The following is a 22,148-nucleotide window of genomic DNA, read 5'->3' on the forward strand; positions in this document are numbered from 1 at the left end:
TGGGGGCCATAAAAATAATGAGGGGGGACCTACTGTCCTCCCCCTGACCCCCACCCCTGCGTGGTGGGTGGGGGCCATAAAAATAATGAGGGGGACCTACTGTCCTCCCCCCGGCCCCCACCCCTGTGTGGTGGGTGGGAGCCATAAATAACAATGGGGGGAGGACCTACTGTCCTCCCCCCACCCCTGCGCGGTGGGTGGGGGCCATAAAAATATTGAGGGGGGGACCTATTGTCCTCCCCCCCGGCCCCCACCCCTGCGTGGTGGGTGGGGGCCATAAAAATAATGAGGGGGGACCTACTGTCCTCCCCCCGGCCCCACCCCTGCGCGGTTGGTGGGGGCCATAAAAATAATGAGAGGGGGGGGCCTACTGTCCTTCCCCCCAGCCCCCACCCCTGTGCGGTGGGTGGGGGCCATAAAAAAACAATAAGGGGGGGACCTACTGTCCCCCCCCAGCCCCCACCCCTGAGTGGTGGGTGGGGGCCCTAAATAAAAATCCCCCCCAATCAAAGGTGACTAGGGGTCCCCAAGCCCCTAGTCAACCACCCCCCCACCCCCAAAAAAGTTACCCCCTACCTACCCCCCTCACCCTAAAAAATAGTGAAGGGGGAATAAAATAACTAACCTGTAAAGAAAAATTCAACTTACCATTAGACGTCTTCTTTTTTCTAAAATCTTCTTTTTTCAGCCCCAAAAATGGCCAAATAAAAAGCCATAAGAACCGAAGCAATTAAAAAAAATTAAAAAAAAAACGAGCGCAAAAAAAAATAATCCATCTTCACCCATGGAGGGCTCTGCGCAGACTGAGCTCTGCGGGGGGGGGGGGGGGGGGTTTATAAAGCCTTGCCACGCCCTGCAATTAGGCTAAGAACACTCTGATTGGCTGGTTTAAGCTGGCTGTGTAAAATGACAAAGAACTTTCCCACGCTGTGCAAAATGACACAGAACACTCTGATTGGTTAGATTCCAAGCCCACCAACCAGAGTTCTCTTTGTCATTTTACACAGCGTGGGAAAATTCCAAAGAACTTTCCCACGCTGTGTAAAATGACACAGAACACTCTGATTGGTTAGATTCCAAGCCCACCAATCAGAGTGCTCTTTGGAATTTTCCCACGCTGTGTAAAATGACAAAGAACTTTCCCACGCTGTGCAAAATGACACAGAACACTCTGATTGGTTAGATTCCAAGCCCACCAACCAGAGTTCTCTTTGTCATTTTACACAGCGTGGGAAAATTACAAAGAACTTTCCCACGCTGTGTAAAATGACACAGAACACTCTGATTGGTTAGATTCCAAGCCCACCAATCGGAGTGCTCTTTGTCATTTTACACAACGTGGGAAAATTCCAAAGAACTTTCCCACGCTTTGTAAAATGACACAGAACACTCTGATTGGTTAGATTCCAAGCCCACCAATCAGAGTGCTCCTTGTCATTTTACACAGCGTGGGAAAATTCCAAAGAACTTTCCCACGCTGTGTAAAATGACACAGAACACTCTGATTGGTTAGATTCCAAGCCCACCAATCAGAGTTCTCTTTGTCGTTTTACACAGCGTGGGAAAATTCTTTGGAATTTTCCCACGCTGTGTAAAATGACAAAGAGCACTTTGATTGGCTTAAACCAGCCAATCAGAGTGTTCTTAGCCTAATTGCAGGGCGTGGCAAGGCTTTATAAGCCTTCCCCCGCCCTGCAGAGCTCAGTCTGCGGAGCCCTCCATGGGTGAAGATGGATTATTTTTTTTTATTTTTTTTTTAAATTGCGTCGGTTCTTATGGCTTTTTATTTGGCCTTTTTTGGGGCTGAAAAAAGAAGATTTTAGAAAAAAGGTAAGTTGAATTTTTCTTTACAGGTTAGTTATTTTATTCCCCCTTCACTATTTTTTTAGGGTGAGGGGAGTAGGTAGGGGGTAACTTTTTTGGGGTGGGGGGGTGGGTGACTAGGGGCTTGGGGACCCCTAGTCACCATTGATTGGGGGGGGATTTTTATTTAGGGCCCCCACCCACCACTCAGGGGTGGGGGCTGGGGGGGACAGTAGGTCCCCCCTTATTGTTTTTTTAGGGCCCCCACCCACCGCTCACGGGTGGGGGCCAGGGGGGGAGAAAAGTAGGTCCCCCCTCATTATTTTTATGGCCCCCACCCTCCGTGCAGGGGTGGGGGCCGGGGGGGGGGGACAGTAGGTCCCCCCCTCATTATTTTTATGTCCCCCACCCACCACGCAGGGGTGGGGGTCGGGGGAGAACAGTAGGTCCTCCCCATTGTGATTTATGGCCCCACCCACCGCGCAGGGGTGGGGGCCGGGGGGGAGGACAGTAGGTCCACCCTCCTCATTATTTTTATGGCCCCCACCCACCGCGCAGGGCTGGGGGCCGGGGGGAGGACAGTAGGTCCCCCCCTCATTATTTTTATGGCCCCTACCCACCACGTAGGGGAGGGGGTTGGGGAAGGAGAGTAGGTCCTCCCCCCATTGTGATTTATGGCCCGCACCCACTGCGCAGGGGTGGGGGCCAGGGGGAGGACAGTAGGTCCCCCTCATTATTTTTATGGCCCCCACCCACCGCGCATGGGTGGGGGCGGGGGGAGGACAGTAGATCCCCCCCAGTGTGTATCAGGGTCCCTGAGGACAGGTGTCAATCCATATCTGCCAAGTGACCCTATGTAGGGGGAACAGTCCCTATTCTGCTCTGTGTCAGTGTGTATCAGGGATCCTTAGGATAGGTGTCAATCCATATATGCCAAGTGACCCTATGTAGGGGGAACAGTCCCTATTCTGCTCTGTGTCAGTGTGTATCAGGGATCCTTAGGATAGGTGTCAATCCATATCTTCCAAGTGACCCTATGTAGGGGGAACAGTCCCTATTCTGCTCTGTGTCAGTGTGTATCAGGGATCCTTAGGATAGGTGTCAATCCATATATGCCAAGTGACCCTATGTAGGGGGAACAGTCTCTATTCTGCTCTGTGTCAGTGTGTATCAGGGGTTTGGAGGACAGGTGTCAATCCATATCTGCCAAGTGACCCTATGTAGGGGGAACAGTCCCTATTCTGCTCTGTGTCAGTGTGTATCAGGGTCTCTGAGGACAGGTGTCAATCCACATCTGCGAAGTGACCCTATGTAGGGGGAACAGTCCCTATTCTGCTCTGTGTCAGTGTGTATCAGGGATCCTTAGGATAGGTGTCAATCCATATCTGCAAAGTGACCCTATGTAGGGGGAACAGTCCCTATTCTGCTCTGTGTCAGTGTCTGGGGGGAGTATCTGCATTCTGCAGTAATACAGAGTGTCTGGAGGGAGTATCTGCAGTAACACAGGGTGTCTGGGGGGAATATCTGCAGTAACACAGGGTGTCTGGAGGGAGTATCTGCAGTAACACAGAGTGTCTGGAGGGAGTATCTGCAGTAATACAGAGTGTCTGGAGGGAGTATCTGCAGTAATAGAGAGTGTCTGGAGGGAGTATCTGCAGTAACACAGAGTGTCTGGAGGGAGTATCTGCAGTAACACAGGGTGTCTGGAGGGAGTATCTGCAGTAACACAGATTGTCTGGACGGAGTATCTGCATTAGCACAGAGTGTCTGGAGGGAGTATCTGCAGTAACACAGGGTGTCTGGAGGGAGTATCTGCAGTAACACAGGGTGTCTGGAGGGAGTATCTGCAGTAACACAGAGTGTCTGGAGGGAGTATCTGCAGTAACACAGAGTGTCTGGACGGAGTATCTGCAGTAACACAGAGTGTCTGGAGGGAGTATCTGCAGTAATACAGAGTGTCTGGAGGGAGTATCTGCAGTAACACAGAGTGTCTGGGGGGAGTATCTGCAGTAACACAGGGTGTCTGGAGGGAGTATCTGCAGTAGCACAGAGTGTCTGGAGGGAGTATCTGCAGTAACACAGAGTGTCTGGAGGGAGTATCTGCAGTAGCACAGAGTGTCTGGAGGGAGTATCTGCAGTAACACAGAGTGTCTGGAGGGAGTATCTGCAGTAACACAGAGTGTCTGGAGGGAGTATCTGCAGTAACACAGAGTGTCTGGAGGGTGTATCTGCAGTAACACAGGGTGTCTGGAGGGAGTATCTGCAGTAACACAGAGTGTCTGGAGGGAGTATCTGCAGTAACACAGGGTGTCTGGAGGGAGTATCTGCAGTAACATAGAGTGTCTGGAGGGAGTATCTGCAGTAACACAGAGTGTCTGGAGGGAGTATCTGCAGCAACACAGAGTGTCTGGGGGGAGTATCTGCAGTAATACAGAGTGTCTGGGGGATTATCTGCTTGTAAGATTTATATGCACTGAAAAAAGAAAGAAAAAATAATAATAAATTGAAACAAAAAAATGGTTGCTTCCGAATGAATCTAAAATGGATGCTGTCCAGGAGGTGGGAGGGTCTGCTAGGGAGGGTGTGCTGCTGATTGGCTGGAATGTGTCTGCTGACTGTGCGGTACAGGGTCAAAGTTTACTCAATGATAAAGAATAGGGGACGGACCGAACATCGTATGTGTTCGCCCGCGGTGGCGAACGCAAACATGCTATGTTCGCCAGGAACTATTCGCCAGCGAACCGTTCGGGACATCACTAAACTTGAGCAACCAAACAAGGCACCAGCTGTCTGAACCTGCCTGAACCTCTTACCAAAGTAGGGGATTTTGAGGCTTCATGGGACAGGAATCCTGAAGATTGGACTTGGAGCTGTCTACAGAGACTCTTATTTTAAGAGATTGGCTTATGACATAATATGATGCACAAAGATGGTGAACACTAAGCCAGCAAGCATCTAGACTGCAACAAAAAGGAGATAAAATACCTTCAAGACAATTTTACTACAACAACATTTCTGTGTCACATCACAATGATTTTGGAAGTCAGTAATCAATTCAGTTAGTAGGTGCCCTTAGTCTATTATATCAACAACTAAATGTAAACAGCAAGCAGTGATACATCCAGAGCCATAAGGTCTAATGACTACAAACTATGACTTTATCTACACATAGAGATATGCTGTACTATAATAACTGATAGAGTGTTATAGCAAGTTCTTTCCAGGAATGTATTTTTTTTTTTTTAATTCTTTTTTTTTGTTGTGCATGGTATAACAATAGGCTTGTTCAGCCACAATAGCAGTCACAAGCAGTAATGTAACGAACAGTTAAAACATAACGTGGCATATAAGTATACAGCACATTTTTAGTTTTGTAAGAGAAAGAACAAAAGAAACAAGCTATTCCGAAAGCGATGCCTATCTGGGTAGGCTGTTATATGAGAAATGTTAAACAATGCATTAGCTTAGGTACTCATTATGTAGTTACATTGCAAGGTCATAGCAGAGGTTATAGCCTAAGATAACAACAGTTTTATGCATGCTAACAAAATTAGGCTCAGGCTTTAAAAAAAAGGAAAGAAAAGGAAAAAATAACTATTAAACTATACTGGTAACCATCCTGACTTGGTGAGAGGCTATTATATTAGCTTATTCACGAGTGGGCTTTGATTGAATGTGAACGAAGTTTGTGTAGATCAGACAAAATAGAGACAACCACGCTATTCATAAGACTACATGAGCATTAATTAACATTGATTAATCTTGAGTAGCATGCTGGTTTATACATGCAGCAGTTGGGCCCCCGTTCTCTGTGGTCATAAGGGTTCATGCTGTAGTCGTGGGCGCAGGTCGACAGCGGAAATAGGGTGGGAAACTTATTTTTTTTGGTAAAACATACGTTGCATAATTACTCTGGACCTGTGTGTCACGAGAGCTAAGTCAGGCTAGTGCATTCACATAAAACAGGCATGGCGATTATAACAGGATTGTGAGTGTATGGGACTAGCATTTAAGTGTGGGAGCGGTTAGGCTCTTCCATCGAGTGTGGCATAAGTACATGTAATATCGTGTGTGTTATTGAGCATATAAACAGTTTAAGCAATATTTTTGAAACCGTTGAGTATCAGATAACAAGCAAGTGAATACTCATTTAGCTCTGCTCTGCCGACCGGAGTGGTGGCAGGGAGAGAGGCTACCTCAAACCTTCACCCTACGCCACTGGTGTGCTGGAGCAGGTAGTCCATGCTGTGACTTGTCGTGTTGCCGTTGATCCGGTCATCCGTGAAGGGGATCTGAGATGGGGCGAGATGTTGTGGGCTTTTGGGCCTTGGTATATCCCGTAAGTCCGTGAGTATCGCTGCCCCAGTGCCTCGAGCTTTGTGCCGGTGTCTCGCTGCAGTATGTCCCACACTCACCAGGCGACCAGCTCTCCGGTACCCTCCCAGCCTCAACCTTGGTTGTAGAGGATCCCGTGGGACAGGCACTGAGGCCAGGTCCTTCTCCGGCGGGGTTTGGCTATGTCGCCTGGTTTGACGCTGCTTGCGGCGAATCTTCCGCCTCCGTGGGTGATGCTTGGGGAGATTAACCCTGGCGGCTCTTGGCCCAGGTGGGTTCAGTGCTTGGTATGTTTCCGCTTGGCGGGTGTTTGTGCACGAGGGTGGCTCTCCGCTCTTCCCTCTTCCACTTTTGCTGCGTTGGGTTGTTGCTTTGCTTCGGGCCTCTAGTTGCGCCCAGAAACGGGTGAAGATTACGTCTAGTTGTAGCTTTGTTTGCTCGTGTGCTGTGCATCCAGCTGGCACTTCATGCTGCCTCCAGAGCTCAAAGTTAGGAGGCTAGTCCGCCATTTTGAGAGGAACCGCATGGTTGGTGTCCCAGTGGAGGTTGTCGCGGTAGGTAGGCGGGATGCGTGCAGCCGTTCAGTGGGGACCGGGATAACCCCCGCCGGTCCAGAGGGGGGGGGGGGGGGGGAGGCTCGGGTTGGTTGTTGCCGCTGCTGGCATGGAACCGGGTGAGCGGCCGTCTCACCTCGCTTCGTTCAAGCGTAGGCCGCAAGCCTCGGGCTGGTCTGTTCAGGTTCCGGGGGGCTTATGTGGGGTATCACCAGGTAGTGCAGCATCCCCCGGTCTCGATTATTGCTGTTTGTCGCTTGGGTAATGCGGGTGGTAGGGGTTTTTGCCCCGAAATCTGCTGCCAGTCGCAGGAGCTCCAGCCAGGCACGTCTGCTCTGCTTGGCTGGTAAGCTCCGCCCCCTCCAGAAATGCATTTTTTATCTTTGTTAAAAATATAATAGCATTTTACAATTTGCTACCAAGTGCAACCAAGAAAATGTTGCAAAATATATCACCTCAATATAAAGATCTGGGCATGCTTTCCTAATTTGTGAGATTATATACAAATGTAATAGTTTAATAACAATATTATATGGTGAATTAGCTGACTGTAACAGTTTTCTGTATTATATATAAATGAGTCGAGTCTGTGAACGTCAGTGGCAGAACTACCTGGGGGCACAGCTGCGACCCTGTGCCTGCCGGCATTGTGGTGCAGCTTTGGCCGCACGGAACAACCATCAAGGCAGCATTGAAGGGGCCCATCGAGTGACCCATGCTCTTGGGGCCACCCGATGGCAATGAATTACCTGGGGCCCGGTCAGCGCTGGGGCGCTTTAAGAGATGATGTCACAGCGCCCGCTGGAAGGAAGCCATGACTTCCTCCCAGTTAAGAGAGCCACGCGGATGGAGAGTGCCAGAAAGGAGGGAGTCAGAGTTGGAGCTCTGACTCCCATCAGCCGAAGGCAGCCACTGGACCCCCAGGGAAGTCACCGTCCTGCACCTAAAGTTTTAACAGTTTGTGTGTGTGTGTGAATGTGTGTGTGGGGGAATGTTTGTATATGTGTGTGGATGTCTGTATCTGTGTGTGTGGGGGAATGTCTGTATATGTGTGTGGATGTCTGTATCTGTGTGTGTGTGAATGTCTGCATGTGTGTCTGTGTCACAGTTTATATCTGTATGCGTGTCATTCTGTGTATCTGAATGTTTGTCATTAAGTGTGTCTGTGTATATACATGCGTGTCTATATATGTATCTGTCTGTATGTGTGTCTGTGTATTCACATGTGTGTCTATATGTGTATATGTCTATGTGTGTCAGTGTATCCACATGTGTATTCTGTGTCTGTATGTGTATCTGTTTGTCTGAATATGTGTCTGTATATGTGTCTATGTCTGCATGTGTTGTCTGTATGTGTATGTTTGTCTGTATGTGTGTCTGTATGTCTGCATGTGTGTCAGTGTGTGCCCCTATGTGGCTGTATGTATGTCACTGTTTATATCTGTATGCATATCATTCTGTGTATCTGAATGTTTGTCATTAAGTGTGTCTGTGTATCTGCATTTGTGTCTCTGTGTGTCTGTTTATCCGCATGTGTTTCTGTGTGTTCTGTATGTCTGTATGTGTATCTGTATGTCATTCTGTGTATGTGTATCTGCATGTGTCTATATGTGTCTATATGTGTATCTGCATGTGTCTATACACTGACATACATACATGTCTGTATGTATGTCAGTGTATCGGCATGTGTGTCAGTGTGTGTCTGTGTATCTGTATGTGTGCCAGTGTTTGTATCTGTAGAAGTGTCATTCTGTTTATCTGAATATGTGTCATTCTGTGTGGCTGTGTATTAGCATGTGTGTCCATGTATGTATCTGTATGTGTTATATTATCCAAATGGAGGGGCAGGGAAGGGGCACCAGGGCATTTTTTTTGTAACTATAGCCCAGAATTAATGTCCTCAAAATGACAAGATCAAAATGACCTATCAGATGTGACAAGCATTCAAAGATCTAATTCTTGGCTACATAATGCCTGCAAATGGAGGTTACATTCATGGCAGCCTTATGTATTTAATAAATATATATTTTGGGCCAACGTGTTCTTAGTGACTGCATGATCCTTTAACAAGGTTACACCTCACATTATTTAGTCTTTAGGCTGAAGGTAGTATTGCTACTTCTGTACCTAAACATAGAATTATACTTGGCATTGGTCTTTAAATCATAATTGTATATATGTATTTGCGAACTGAGATGAACTATATGTCACGATCCCGGGGAACCCAACACGCTAACACACACACAGACACACACACAGAAAGTGTGCTGTACCGGTCCTTAGAGTGGCCGGGCTAAGCACACAAAGAATAGTCAGGAGACAAGCCGAGTAAGGGGAACCAGAAAACAGAATAACGAGAAACAAGCCGAGGTCAAAGGGTAGGAGAAAGTCACAAAGTCAGTATAACAAGCCAGAGGGTACGTAACCAGAAAGCACACGTTCACAATCGATACTATAAAGCAAAGACCACAACAGGGCACAGAGAGACAGGAAAGGTAAGTATTTAAATCCTAGCCTGAATCCTGATTGGCTAACCACCAATCAGTATTAACAAACACACGTGGGGGATATCTATACCCCCCACTGTGTTTGTTGCACTGTAGCTTTAACGCCGGGTCACGTGAGTGACCCCGGCGCTTAGATAATAGTGCCGGCTCCCAGCATGCAGCGTTAGACATGCTGCCGCTGGGAGGAGGAGAGGAGGACGCGAGCGGCGTGTTAGGAGGAGAGGACGCCGCTCGCTTAACGGTAAGGGGAGAGGTAACCGCGGGCGGCGACGGACCGAGGGTGAGTGCTGCGAGAGGATTGCAGCCTCCCCTCACCGCTGCCCGCGGAGCCCTGACATAACCCCCCCCTCGAAGACCGCCCAGGGGGCGGGAAGCCGAAGGCTTCAAAGGAAACCGCGCATGAAAGGAGCGGATCAAGGAGGGGGCGTCCAAGTCAGAGACAGAAACCCACGACCGCTCCTCCGGGCCATAACCCTTCCAATCAACCAGATACTGCAACCGACCTCGAGAGAAACGAGAATCAAGGAGAGCAGCCACCTCATATACGTCACTAGAGACCGCGCGGAGGGCATCGGAACGCCTGAGAGAGCCAGAGAACCGATTACAGAGCAAGGGCTTCAAAAGGGAGGTGTGAAAGGTGTTAGGTATGCGCATGGAAGGGGGCAAGGCCAGGGAGTAGGATACAGGATTCACCCTACGCAACACCTTATAGGGACCAAGGAACTTGGGCGCGAACTTCATCGAGGGAACCCTAAGGCGGAGATTCCTAGAGGACAACCAAACCCTATCACCCGGAGCATAAGAAGGAGCCGCACACCTACGACGATCAGCAAACCTCTTTTGAGTAGCAGCAGCACGACAAAGAGCAGCATGGACCTGATCCCACATCTTCCGTAAGGAGGCGAGGTGCTCGTCCAAAGCGGGCATTCCCTTGTCGGAGAATACACCGGGAAGGACAGCGGGTTGGAACCCATAAGCCACCATAAAAGGACTTACGCCAGTAGAAGAATGAGACACAGTGTTCCTGGCAAACTCAGCCCAGGGAAGGAGACGGGACCAGTTGTCCTGGTGTGCATTCGTGAAACAGCGTAAATACAACTCCACAGACTGATTTGCTCGTTCGGCAGCTCCATTAGATTGCGGATGATAGGAGGAAGTAAACGATAAGGAGACCCCCATCTCAGCACAAAAGCCTCTCCAAAACCGAGAGACAAACTGAGGGCCCCTGTCAGATACGATATCTTGTGGTATACCATGCAAGCGGAACACTTCTTTGGCAAACACCTGAGCCAACTGAACCGCAGAAGGTAGCTTCTTAAGCGGAATGAAGTGCGCCATTTTGGAGAACCTATCCGTTACAGTCAAAATTACTGTCTGCCCATCAGATGAAGGAAGATCCACAATAAAGTCCATGGATAAGTGTGTCCACGGTTTCTTGGGTACAGATAGGGGCATAAGGAGTCCCAGGGGTTTAACATTAGGGGACTTACACTGTGTACAGACACGGCAAGCCTGCACGTAATCTACCACGTCTTTTTTGAGTGAGGGCCACCAAAACTGTTGGAGAAGACCCTTGTAAGTCTTGGTAACCCCTGGATGACCAGCCGTTTTGGCTGTGTGAAATAAAGTCAACAACTTCTTTCTGTCTTTTACTTTCACGTACAGCTTACCAGTAGGGGTCTCAGAGGGTGCTTGGGGTTGGTATGACTTGATACCATCAAGAAAAAGAGACGAGATAACCAAACGGGTAGTAGCTATTATATTAGTTGTGGGTACAATGGGCTCAGGAGTGGAGGTAATAGAATCTACAGGTTCGTACTGGCGGGAGATGGCATCAGCCTTGACATTTCGATAACCAGGCCTGTATGTGATTATGTACTGAAAACGTGAGAGAAATAAAGACCATCTAGCCTGACGAGAGGATAACCTCTTAGCATCTGCGATATAGGATAGATTTTTATGATCGGTTATAACCAAAATCTTGTGTCTAGCTCCCTCTAACAAGTACCTCCATTCTTTAAATGCCATCACTATAGCTAATAATTCCCTGTTCCCAACGTCGTAATTCTTTTCAGACTCTGACAAGCGTTTTGAAAAGTAACCACAGGGAAGGAGGGGTTCGTCATACGATTGTCTTTGTGACAACACTGCTCCTATACCTGATTCAGAGGCGTCTACTTCCAGTACAAAGGGAAGGGAAGGATCAGGATGGTGTAACACAGGGGCAGTGGCAAATGCCTTTTTTAGAGTCTCGAAGGCCACAATAGCATTAGGATTCCAAACCCTGGGGTGTAACCCCTTTTTTGTCAGTTTAGTGATAGGGGAAATAATGGATGAGAAGTTTTTAACAAACTTTCTATAATAATTGGCAAACCCTATAAATCGCTGTATTGCCTTAAGTCCTTGGGGAAGGGGCCAGGACAGTATAGCTTCCAATTTTGAAGGATCCATGCTGAATCCTTGTTCAGAAATAACATAACCCAGGAATTGTACAGAGGTTTGGTCGAATAAGCATTTCTCTAATTTACAATAAAGACCATTCTGCAACAACCTTTTAAGCACCATCCTAACATGAGTATGATGTGTCTTCAAATCTGGAGAATATACAAGTATGTCATCTAGGTAGACTACAGCACAGACATGCAGTAGATCTCTAAGGACATCGTTTATGAGGTCCTGAAAAACGGCAGGAGCATTACACAATCCAAAAGGCATGACCAGATACTCGTAATGCCCACTACGCGTATTGAACGCCGTTTTCCATTCATCATTCTCCTTAATACGAACAAGGTTATAAGCCCCCCTGAGGTCTAGTTTAGTAAAATATCTGGAACCTTTGACACGATCAAACAATTCGGTAATGAGGGGAATCGGATAGGCATTTTTAATCGTTATATTGTTTAGGGCTCTGTAGTCTATACACGGTCTCAAATCGCCCTCCTTTTTTGCCACAAAAAAGAAACCAGCACCAGCAGGAGAGGAGGACCTTCTAATAAAACCTTTACTTAAGGCCTCTCGTATGTACTCCTCCATGACCTGGTTTTCTTTCTCAGAAAGAGGGTAGACCTTACCCCTAGGAGGCATAGTACCCGGTAATAGGTTTATGGCACAGTCATACTCACGGTGTGGGGGTAGCTTATCTGCCTCCCTTTTTTCGAAAACCAAAGCAAGGTCTGCATACACAGAAGGGACAGAAACAGAAAGCGGTTTAGCCGTGGGCACGTTAAGTAAACAAATGGGACGTACTTGGGCCATACAGTCTCGTTGACAAGATTCCCCCCAGGAGAGTATGTCTAAACAACCCCAATCAAGTACTGGGTTGTGTTTCACTAACCAGGGAAAACCCAGAACAATGGAAGCAGTAGGGGAGTCAATTATTTGGAAGGTTAACCTTTCCTTGTGTAAAGCACCCACACACATCTCTATATCTTGGGTCTCATGGGTCACCAGAGGTCTCTCAAGTGGTCTACCATCTATGGCCTCAACGGCCAAGGGTGTGGCCTTTTGGATCAAAGTCAAGGCTGCGGTTCTGGCAAAGGTCTCATCCATAAGGTTGTCAGCCGCACCTGAATCGATCAAGGCTTTAGTTGTTATGGTGGTTTTATTGACCAAAAGAGAGACCGTAATAAATGGTCTGGAGATGGACACATGAGGGGACAAAGTCATAACACCCGAGGCCGACCCCTCTCTAGGCCTTAGGTGCTGGAGTTTCCCTGTAATTTAGGGCATGTATTACAGTGGTGACCCCTCTTTCCACAATAGAGACATAACCCCTCCCTTCTACGATACGTTCTTTCAGCCTCAGTTAACCCCGTAGCACCCAATTGCATGGGTTCGGGGGATGGTTGCCTAGGAGCGGGTAACGCTAGTAATGCAGTACTGGGTAGAGCAGGTAACACCCGTGTATCCAGCCGTCTTTGACTACGTCTCTCTCTAATGCGGTTATCAATAAGGATTACATAGTCTATAATATCATCTAGAAGGACAGGCAGTTCCCTGGATGCTATTTCATCCAGTATGTAAGCGGCCAAACCCTCCTGAAAGGCTGTTACGAGGGCGTCGTTATTCCAAACCACTTCAGCTGCTAGAGTGCGGAATTCGATAGTATAATCCGCTACAGATCTGTTACCCTGTCGAACCCTAAGCAGAGCTTTGCCAGCAGAGGCAACCCTACCGGGTTGATCAAACGTGCATTTGAATGCTGACAAAAAATCCGCAAAGGACATAGGAGACATATTTTCCCACATGGGGTTTGCCCATGCTAAAGCTCTCCCAGACAGGTGGTTTATCAAAAAGGCAATTTTGGATCTGTCGGTGGGATAGGAACGTGGATTCATCACCAGATGGATGTCAATTTGATTGAGGAAACCACGACACAATGCTGGGTCACCACTATAGCGCTGTGGCGGTGTCATATGGACTACATGGGCAGGAACGGGTACTGGAGTGGCAATGGGTTCGGACACAGCAGCAACCGCCTCCTGGACGGCAGGCTGCAGGTGTGCAGTACGAGCCAGTATGGTCTGCAAAGCTTGAGCAAACTGATCCATACGGTGGTCCAAGCCATCCATTCTAGCCTCCTGATTAACTAGGAGCTGTGGTATGTCAGCAGGTTCCATTATGGCCCTGTTGTAATGTCACGATCCCGGGGAACCCAACACGCTAACACACACACAGACACACACACAGAAAGTGTGCTGTACCGGTCCTTAGAGTGGCCGGGCTAAGCACACAAAGAATAGTCAGGAGACAAGCCGAGTAAGGGGAACCAGAAAACAGAATAACGAGAAACAAGCCGAGGTCAAAGGGTAGGAGAAAGTCACAAAGTCAGTATAACAAGCCAGTGGGTACGTAACCAGAAAGCACACGTTCACAATCGATACTATAAAGCAAAGACCACAACAGGGCACAGAGAGACAGGAAAGGTAAGTATTTAAATCCTAGCCTGAATCCTGATTGGCTAACCACCAATCAGTATTAACAAACACACGTGGGGGATATCTATACCCCCCACTGTGTTTGTTGCACTGTAGCTTTAACGCCGGGTCACGTGAGTGACCCCGGCGCTTAGATAATAGTGCCGGCTCCCAGCGTGCAGCGTTAGACATGCTGCCGCTGGGAGGAGGAGAGGAGGACGCGAGCGGCGTGTTAGGAGGAGAGGACGCCGCTCGCTTAACGGTAAGGGGAGAGGGGACCGCGGGCGGCGACGGACCGAGGGTGAGTGCTGCGAGAGGATTGCAGCCTCCCCTCACCGCTGCCCGCGGAGCCCTGACACTATATTATTGATCATCTAATATGGGCATCGGTTTAATAGTTTTTGGATAAGCTTTTCAAATAATTTCAATATATTTTTGAGAACCTTTTTTTTTTTTATTCTTTATTTTTGTTGTGACAGTAAGAACAACAGGCTTGTAGAGCCGCGGCAGCTGTATCAAGCTCAATAATAACAGTAGAAACATCAACATGGCATACAGAGTGACAGCACAATTTTGAAAATTATGAGTGTGAAGCAGGCTTATTGTTTCATATTCTCTTAACTTGTCTGAGTCACAAAGGCTATGTACTTTAGGACACCCCAGTGGCCCCCCGAGCCAGTGATCAGGAGTCTGGAGCCCCCAGTATACTGGCTCAAAGTAGAATGCAGCAATGCAAGCATAGTGAGGGTTAAATCCTAAAGGTTAATGCAGGGATACTGCTGTGAGGAGTGTCGCCCTATGATAGTTGGGGAGTGAATTAATCAAAGTGTGAAAATACAAGGAATACAATTGATAAGGTGTGAGGGGATCAGGTAGAAAGGGTTGGGTTTTACAGCTCCAAGATGTATATGTGGGTCAAAGCCTGGGTGTTGTGAGGATCTGGGTTGCTTCTATGGCCCTTAGGAGTGAGATCCCCCCACAGTGTGCACCTAAAAAGGTGAGACAGCAATACTTTAGGCAGTGTTAAGCTATTGAGAGCTACACTTAAGTGGATTTGGCCTCAAGTAGAAATAGCAAACATGGTTAGGCAATACACTCTCTGTGGCAAATGTGTTAAACTTGCATATGTTAGTCAGAGCGTCCAAGTGAGCGTCTGTTCTGTCGATGACAGCCTGTAGCCTAGCGCGGGTCCGCTGTTATTGTGCTCTCCGCGGGCGTTGCTGCCTCTGCACGGCAATCGGGGAGATACTGCAGGTCTGGCTGCTACGCTGGAGCAGTGCTTCGTGTCGGGACCCGTCCTCCTAAGTGTGTGAGGGCTACCCACCTTCTTTTGCTTCAGTGTTGCATGTGCCGTTTGATGTGTCTCCGGCTCCTCTGATCATCCAGGACCGGTGCCTGTGCTCTCTGTCGGTCCGTGTGTGGTAAGTGCAGGTCTGGGGATTGATGTTGCTTCTGTATAGCAGCTTTCCCCTGGTGTTGAGCCAGCCCCTGCCAGCCATCTTCATGTGGTGAGTTGAGTGAGTAGGGAGCATCAGTCTTCCCCCCAGCATGGGTGACATGCCACGCGGTCTCCGCCATTTTAGGTGCAGCTCCTGGGCTTTGGTTCGTCCTGTCTGTATTAGGGGCCATGGGGTGTGGACCAGGATCACCCCCACCGGTCCAGAGGCTCATGCTTCTGGTATGGCCCTATTAGGCAGGATAGCGGGGCGGCGGCTGTCCACCCCGCTGACTGCCAGAGTAGGCCTCATCTTGGGCGACGAGGATCCACTCTCCAAGGGACTAAAACAGACTCTGCAAGCCTCGCCTCGGATCGGGTGTGCCTCCCTGCAATGTGCTGTAGCTGTCAGTCATCAGGTTGGTGCAAAATTCACAGTTATATGCTTTAATTGTGGAAAGGTAGCAGGAGCTGCTCTCTTGTGCGACTGTTCACCACGGCGGACCAGCCCCGCCCCCTTTTAAAACTTTTAAAATGATTTAATAATATGAATAATATTAAATTTTTTGTAATATATAAACATATATATATGATATATTTAACAAAAAAATTTTTATGTTTATTACAATATATTAAATTATTTGTAAAGCTTAACCTACAATAATAAATCAAGGCCATAATTATATAATTATAATATAATAATTTCTCTGTCACCTGTGTTGTGTGTTCCCCTCTCAGCTTCTCCTACACATTTCCACTTCCTCTTAATAATCTCTTGCTTTTTTCCATCCACTTTTTTTCCCTCCCTTATATTCAAAACCTTGTTTCTACCTATTTAAAAAAAAAAAATTATTATTATACAAAAATGTACATACAGTACAAAAACAGTATAAAACTGGACAGAGGTAAAAAAAAAAATTGCACACACATATTAATTACTCCAGGATATTAATCTATTATTGCTTTTCTACTTAACTCTCTCCAAATCCCATCTACCTTCCATTTTATTTTAAATATGTTTTCTTCCCCTATATTTTCCTTCTCCTTTCCCTTTCCCCTCTCCCTCCCCTTCTCTCTCTCCCTCTCCCTCTCCTCTCCACCTCCCCTCTTTTCCTTCCAATCATGGTATCTAAATGTTATTAATAATTTGTGGGAATGTCCATTATTATGATTTATTATAGGAAATCATATGGGACATTGGGAAGGTGAAGAAGAATTGCTTATCTCTACAATAAATCATGTGCTACATAGCAGACTTAATCAGCCCCAATAAAAGGAGAAAAAAAAAGAAAAAGAAAAATACCCTTGTATCACTGTCTAGTGTCTACTGTCCAGTATCAAACAAACAAACAAACAAACATATACTGTAACGAGAAATCCTAATGAAAAGAAAATTAATTTAGAGCAGGTAAATAATACTAATGAGGTATAAAGTCCCTGCTTATTTCTTACTTGTATACCACTTTTTTAATGCCATTGATCTATACTTAAATTATGAAGGTTGTGCCATCACAGCTTATCCATCACTATTTTGCATTTATTTAATTCTTGGCATTTAATAATCACCATCATAAGGCTATCTGGAGGTTTTCAATATCTGATCTGGTTTTAATTGGTATAGGGATATGGGTCTTAATCATCTCTTCTCTCTCTCTTTCTCCTCTCCTATTCCCATCTTTCCTCTTTCCTTTCTCTTCTTCGATTATATCATAATAGAGGTAGAAAGAGATGTTTATTATCTCACCCATATTTCAACATGGGTAGACAATGGCTCATACACATACATATATAATCTTCTACCCATATCCTTCGGTGTTATATCATAATCATATTATGAATTATTAGTTTCTCTCAACTCTTCTCCGATCCCTCAATTCAGGAGAGAGAAAAATAGTAGATCATCTGTAAGAAAAGATGAAAATGTGATATCGGTGTAGAACCATGTTTAGATTGATGGTTACCTACACCCGGCCCCCCTGACGAAGGTGCACACGTCCGTGCACCGAAACACGTGCCGGGTTTCTTTCTTTTCTTCACAGGGCACTTTCACTCATGCATTTAAGGTGTAGGTAACCAGCATTCTAAGCATGGTTCTACACCGATAGCACATTTTCATCTTTTCTTATTCCTCTCTGGTGTCTAGACCAATAATAGAGATTCCATAGATTGTACCCTATGCTAATATACTCCAGTCTAACAAGGAATAGTATTCTATATGAGACTTTCCAGTCGAGTTAGACATATTCTTATAATTTGACGCTACTTAATTAGGCAGACAAGGTCAATAACTATTGAGCACATTGTTGTAGGGAGTTAACCAGTATTCCTACTAAAGTGAGAAATAGCAACATTGGCAACAATAGCATAGCATTGTTTCACAATAAGCCATACAGCTTTTCAACCAGCTTAATCCCTATACTACCTATAAATTTATCAGCAGCAAGATTTCTATTTGCATGTGTTAAAGATTAAAGATGGATTATATACAACTATCTCCACTTTCAGGATACACAGCTCTCTATCAAGCCATATATTTAAGTAGCTATATTGATCTAGATCACTAAAATCACCAAATTATACCACTTTATCCTAGTCTAACATAGACATAATTCATTAAAGTCTGAAGTTTGACTTATATGGGATACTGAAAATCTGAGGTTACTAGAGGAATAGCCAGTTGGCTAGTGGTATTTTACACTTTATTTACTATTATTTACTATTATTTCTTTTTTCTTTTTTTTAATGACCTTGTATTTTTGTGGTTGCAATATGGGCCAGTATAACCGTTTAATATTATGAACATTACCTATTAGTGTATATTCACCAATGGAGTGATGGCAGCCAACTCAAACCCCTGGCAGACATGCTTTCTGACGCCACCTCACACGGTTTGGATAGATCAACTACCACCAAATCAAGACCTACTATTCTCCTTCTGCCAGTAAATGCCACAGGCAGAATAGTATTCAAGACACTGTGCACTGCCAGGTGACATGTCGAGAGAGGGGTCTCAATGCTGTATGACAAGCCTGGACTGGTCATCGGGCATACCGGGCAAATGCCCGGTGGGCCACGATGTTTATGGGCCGAGGCCGGCAGGGAAGATCACAAGATCTCCCCTGTCGGCCCATGCAGGGCCAGCACTATCAGAGCGCTGGCCCTGCTGTGTGCCTTCATGGGCCAGTGGGGAGATCAAAGATCTCCCTCACCTGCCCACAGGCAGTTTACCAGGCAGCCAGTGCAGGAGGGAGAGTGTGAAGGACCCGGGGAGCTCTTGACTGCATCTCCGCCAGGTTCCTCTCTCGCGAGATCGGAGCATTGCCATGGTTACCATGGTAACGCTCCAGATCTCGCAATAGTGAACTCTAGCCCACAGGCTGGAGTTCACTTACCACTAGGACCACCAGGGATTGCAACATGGTCCCCCCTCCCTGGGCAAAAAGTAAGAAAGGAGCGGGGATACAATGTTTTTTTTAATTAAAAAATATATATTTACATTAATCTGCCTACCCCACACACAATCCTTCCAAACATATTTACACACAGCACCCCTTTCTCTCACACATACACACACAAACACACACACACCACCCCTCACACACACACACAGCACCCCCTACACATACACACAACACCCCTGACACACACAGAATCCCTCTCACACACACACAGCACCCCTCACACACACACACACACACACACACACACAGCACTCTTCTTACACACAGCATCCCTCTCACACACACACAGCACCCCTCTCACACACACAGCATACCTCTCACACACACACAGCATCCCTCACACATACACACTGCATCCTTCACACACACACACAAACACACTGCAGCCCTCACACATACACACACACACACACACACAATACTTCTAAAAATAGATATATACTACAGGACCCCTCTCCCACACACACTGCACCCCCTCCCCCCACACACTGCAGCCATACACACATTGCACTGCAGACACACACTAGATCCCTTACCAACTCTTAATCATCTACACACTAGATCCCTATATACACTCCGAATCATCTACACACACACACTAGATCTCCTATACACACTCTGGGTCCTTCAAACACACACTAAATCCCCCCCCCCCCCACAACCCTGCGCACACATACTGCACCATCTACACACACAACATTCCTTACATACACACTCTGATCCCCTATACACACAGTAGATTATTTGTAAGCAAACACATACTTCATTCCCTAAACACACACTCTCTACAACCCCTACACACACTACATCACTTATACACACAAACACACCTGCCTGACTTTTTTTTCCCAGTCTGGCCCTGCTGTATGCTGTGCTATTAACTGGGGAAAATAGGCCACCACCCAAGTTTATTGCTGGATGGAAAAGGGAGACTGGTGTGGCACTGACTGAACAGGAGTGGAATAACATTTTCATATTCACATATAAATCCTCTATCAGCTCGAAATGTCTGGAGATGATCTTTAAGCTATTGTCTAATTCAGTGGTTCCCAACCCAGTCCTCAAGTACCCCCTAACAGTATTTATGGATTACTCAATAATGTCTAAGGTGTACTTAGAAGAAAAAAACAAAACACTGTAGACACAGCAGGGTAATCCCAAAATCCTGGACTGGTAGGGGGTACTTGAGGACTGGGTTGGGAACCCCTGGTCTAATAGGTACAGAACCTGACATCCTACACCACATGAATGCAGATAATCCAGAGAAGTGCTGGACGTGTGGGTCAGGAATTGGCATAATGCTCCATGGAACATGCCCCGGAATTTCTCCCTTCTGGGGCCTTGGTGAACTTTAAGATTAGAGAGATCTCAGACACCGCGCTACCTCTTCAACCTCTTTCCATGCTTTTACACCATACAAACATGACATTGAAAACTTACAAGAAGTCATTGACTTTACATCTGCAGACTGCATCAAAATCCTTGATCCCCACACTTTGGAAGTAGATAAGTACGCCAACCTTCCAGCAATGGGTTGATAGGGTAGGAGAGATTTATCCCATGGAATCGATGACAGCTGCCCTACAGGGCCTTTCGAAAAGGTGTACCCAGACCTGGACCCAGTGGCTAATGTTTATTGCTGCAAGTGAACCGAGAGGCTAAATTCTAAAAAAAAATATATATATATATTTTCTTTCTCTGCCTATATCTGATACCCTGACCAAGATAGATGCCCCCTCTTCCCCCCCACTCCCCGCCTTGATAGAAGCAAAATGATTCAACTCAGTGACAGTTTTGTTTCTCTCTACAGTTGCGATGATCAGATAAGACACTGTTTTATTCTTGATAAAAAGATTGATAGCTAGATATGACATGAGATACTCTATTTGTTCAACTGTCTAAATATTGTATTCACATACTGTAGGCCTTGCTTTTTCGAGACTGAATTCATACACTTATGTATGTAAACACAGTATGTACAAGCTAATTGCTTACTGTATACACCTCACTGTACATATATTACACCCATTTTTTTTTCTAAAATATTAATACAAAATAAAGGTTGTCTAAAATATTTTTTGTATTGTTTTACCCATTGTACAGCACTAGAGGATATGTTCGTGCTATATACATAATTGTAATAATTGTGTGTGTAAGGAGGCTGTATGCAGTAATGCATGTGTTGACATGCTGCTTGTGATGTGTATATGTGCATACAGAAGGGCTCCTTGTGGATTTGTGTGTGTGGATAGGGCTGTTTTCAGTGTAGCATGTGAGTGGAGACGACTTTTTGTGTTGCAGTGTGTGTGTGGATAGGCTGTAGTAGGCGTCTGGGGGTACTGGCCTGTAGTGTGTGTGTTTGTGTACATAATAGGGGCTCTACTGAGTGTGGGGGATATAGAGGCTGCGGAGGAGGAGGATACGGTCTGCAGTGTTATCATCCTACAGCTCACATTCCAGGAGCACTCCGCAGGAGAGAATGCAGGAAGTGATGTCACTTCCTATCCCAGCCTCTTCCTTTCACGCAGAGCGCCACACAGGTGATCATAGAGGAGATCTGGCAGGAACACCAGGACTGCTACCAGGTCTCACTGAGAAGGTGGTGGTGGGGGTTACTTATAGTGTGATTGGGTGCAGGGTTTTGTATTTCCCTTGATAAAACCCTTGAGGCTAAAACGCGTTGTCGTTTTACTGTTTAATAAAAGTATTATTTGGCTACTCGACTATTTGTGGTTAACCTATATACGTTTTAGTATTTTACTTTAGAGTTTATTTTTTTATTTTTTTTAGATAGCACGGATTTTATCGTCTAAATCACCAGCAAACAACCATCAAAAGAATCCTAGTTGGGGATTATACCACCCACACCTGGCACATAGAGCAGTTAGTCTGCTATTTTTATTGTAAGTATATTTCGTAGAGAGCACTATAAGCTTCCTTTCTCTATTTCATATGACCTATGCCACCACTACCCAGCTGTGAAACTACCATCAGAGGGATATCCTGCAAAAGGGAATTTTATGCAATTGCATGCTGTTTTACCTAGAGCTGGTTATAGCTTTTATTATTTGTACATCTCAGTGTTGTCTGTAGCCCACCTTATTTGCCATATTGCACTATTGGTTCCTTCTGTCTTC

Source organism: Pelobates fuscus, chromosome 8, assembly GCF_036172605.1.
Source record: "Pelobates fuscus isolate aPelFus1 chromosome 8, aPelFus1.pri, whole genome shotgun sequence".
Classification (NCBI taxonomy): Eukaryota; Metazoa; Chordata; class Amphibia; order Anura; family Pelobatidae; genus Pelobates; species Pelobates fuscus.